Source organism: Dipodomys ordii, unplaced genomic scaffold (assembly GCF_000151885.1).
Source record: "Dipodomys ordii isolate 6190 unplaced genomic scaffold, Dord_2.0 Scaffold70, whole genome shotgun sequence".
Taxonomy (NCBI): domain Eukaryota; kingdom Metazoa; phylum Chordata; class Mammalia; order Rodentia; family Heteromyidae; genus Dipodomys; species Dipodomys ordii.
In genome coordinates, this window is record NW_012267286.1 from 5,152,274 (window position 1) to 5,155,655 (window position 3,382).

Below are 3,382 nucleotides of genomic sequence, written 5' to 3' on the forward strand. Positions count from 1 at the left end.
AATACTGATAAAAAAATAGTAAGATTAAAGTATCTTCAAGTCTCAAGCTATTGTTTTGCATAACTGAAAAGAATAAATCACAAATAGACCAATGATTCGATATGTAGATATGTAAAATCAATTGCAGATTAAAAGTACATATTAAGTTGTGTGGGTAACCTGTGATGCTTTCTTGGGTGCTGATTGGAATAATTTTAAAGATTAGCGAAATATTCATTATTGTCCACAATAGTAAAGACACAGTATTAGTTTACTTAAAACTGTTTTAAATTAGAACTGATTTTCTTTTTTTAAAGAAAATAAGATTTAATTTACTTTATTATAAAAGGAAATACATTTTAGCACATAATTATTGTAGACAACAGGATATTCAGAAAGGTTTAAATTGATAAGTAAGAACATGTACTCCACTGAAATATACTTACTTATAAAAACATATTGCCTTTGCCATGTGAAAATCTGCTATTTAGTTCTCTAGATTTCTTTATTAGGGCTTTTTTCTGAGCTTCATCAAACCAATTGATCCTTGAGATCCCAGTCAAATGGTATTCTCTCTTGGGGCTTGTTTTCATCTTCAGCAGCCTTATTTTTTAATTTTTTATGATGAAGGTCCATGAGAGATTCTGATCTTTTGGATTCATTATAGGAATGCTCAGCCAACCTCTTATCTCTTGCTGATGGTATGTGATCTTCATCCTTCTTACCCAATGACTTCCTTGATTCTTGTGTTTCCTTAGCTTTCCTTTCCCTGTCTGCTGGAGTATCTGTCCAGATGGATCCATCTCCAGACTTCTCATCATTTCTGGAGGAAGCTCAGTCATCCATGATTCTCTTGAAATTGGTTTAGATGAATCATCATCTCCTTTCGTTCATTTTTCTTTCATTCTCTGGGCCCTTTTTTCAAATTCTGTTGTTACACTGTAGTTAACTGGTCCTTTTGCAGGCATGGGTCCAACAATATCTTCATTTTCATCTTCACTGCTGTCTGTGTCCTTAGAGTTAAAATATGTTGATGCTTGTCCTTGGTCCTCTCTGCCTTTGTCACTTTTCTGAGTAGATTTAATGAAGCCAGGTGGCAATGCAGGACCTATTATAGGCCTTGGTGGAGAATCATCCTGCTTTTTAAATCCAGGAGGAAGGGCTGGTCCAAAAAATCCTTCATCATCATCGTCATCCTAATTTCTCCTTTGTTTTTTGCTTTGCAGTTGGCCCACGCTGTCTGAAGAATCTGAACTACTGCTTTTATAATTAGGGGGCAGAGCTGGTCCTGCAATGGGGCTCGGGGCTCGCTTCTCGTCCTCCGAGGTCCCGCTGGCCTTGAAGCCAGGGGGCAGCGCTGGTCCGATCAGGTCCCTCGCCATCCGCGGTGGCGGACAAGGCTCGGGCACACAAGTTTAGCCGGGCACGTCAGATCCTTCTTAGAACTGATTTTCTTTGAGACAACTTGCTTGTTAATAATGTAACCACAAAAATTTCAGTTCTATAATTTTCTATAGTTCACTAAACATACTAATCTCTATACATTCAAATAAAGTTCAACAAAGGTGAACTTTTATAATAATAAAGATATGAACATATCTAAGTACTTGCTTGCACAAATCTTTCTGTACCTGTTTTCTGTGCTTTAATTAAAATCTCTTTACTATTGAAAAGCTATCATACCAACAAAATGCCTCTAGTATGAATATTCATATGTGAAAACTATGAAAGTAAAAAATTACCCTATAATATATTCATAATAATAGCTTTGTTTCAAGAGGAACCATTGTGTAATGATGGGCTGGGTGCCAGTGGCTTAGGTCTATAATCCTAGCTACTCAGAAAGCTGAAATCTGAGGATTGTGGTTCAATGCCAGCCCAGTGCAAGAGACTGTTATCTCTAATTAATCAGCAAAAAGCCAAAGTAGAGCTATAGCTTACGTGGCACAGGGCCATTTTTGAACAAGAAAGCTAAGAGCCAGCACCCAAACTGAGTTCAAATCCCAATATTGGCATAAAACAAAACAAACAACTCAAATCATTTGGGTAGTGGTGGTAAAAGCTCGAACTTAGAAGACAAAGATCAAAGCCTCAGTTGCCATTTTGGCATTGCTTGGTAGTAGAGAACACAGATTCTAAAACCTACACTTGTAATCTGGAAGCCTAGCTAGCATAAATGCCTAATTTTAAAAGTCGGGTTCCTCCCTACTAGATTTGTGATTTGGAAAAGGAACTTAATCTTTCTGCATCTCAATTGAATTATCTATAAAAATGAGAATAATTACAGTGCCTATCTCAAGGGGTTGCTGTGAGTTTAAACTTTTTTTAGCATCTATTAAGCATTTAGCAGTAGGATGCTCATGCGGATGCTTAGCCAGAGTTTGCTACATCATTACAAGTGCACTTGTATAGAAGTATGCCTTCTCTCTGCAAATTCCACATCTGAGGATTCACCCAATTATTGATGGAAAATAGGGTTTTTTTAATTCCCAGAAAGTTCTTAAAGGTAACACTTGAATTTGCCACATGTGGAGTATTATTCAGAACCCACAGTTTTAAAGAGCTATGGACACTTTGCCATAAAATCCATTGTTTAGCAGATGCTTAGTCCTTCTTTAGCAGGTGTAATCAGTGCTCACCTATTTTCTTGTTTGTGTCCTAGTTAGGCCCATGGTGACTCTATGTTATTGCCCATGTATTGCCCATTTCTTATCACTAATTCCCTAAACAATACACATGACAGCCACTTACATTGTATGTATATTGTATTAGGTATCATATAAAAGCTAGAGATAAAATACAGGTAGACTCTGAAAATATTGCATTATTTTATATATAGGACCTGAATATCTTTGGATTTTGGATCCCAAGGGGATCCTGAAACAAATCTCTTCCACAATCCAAAGGACAATTGCATTAATAATATACTCATGATTCATGACTGGCTCAATTATCAAAGTTAAAGCTATTTCTCCATTCTAAAAATGGGATGGCAACAGTCTGGCTCTCACAGGGTTGTGATAAGTGTAGAAAGACAAGTCCTGTCAAACACTGGGCAAGTCCTTTGTATGTAGCTCATGCTCAGGATTGCTTTGCAGACTTTAGCAGCAGAATTTGGGGATTACACCATTTGTCTAGCAGTAGGTCTACAACATATTATCTAGAAGTTAGACTCTTGCTGATTTTCTACTTAGTTCTAACTTCCTTTCTGCCTCTCCTATATGGAAACGATGATAAACTAGAAAGGACAAGTCTACTCTGTAGAATAAGAGATATACATATTCCCCGAGTATTGTCCCTAAGTATACACACAATTAAAACTGAATAAAAAGTAGTAATAATTAAACTTATTATGTCACTCGGGGGGTAACTATCAATTCTACCAAGAATTCACCCATCCATC

General features: G+C 36.8%; 1 pseudogene; it reads right to left on the minus strand.

The window, feature by feature from the left end:
* Positions 1-340: 340 nt before the first annotated feature.
* Positions 341-1,394, minus strand: LOC105991189 (annotated as a pseudogene).
* Between the last annotated feature and the right edge of the window lie 1,988 nt (positions 1,395-3,382).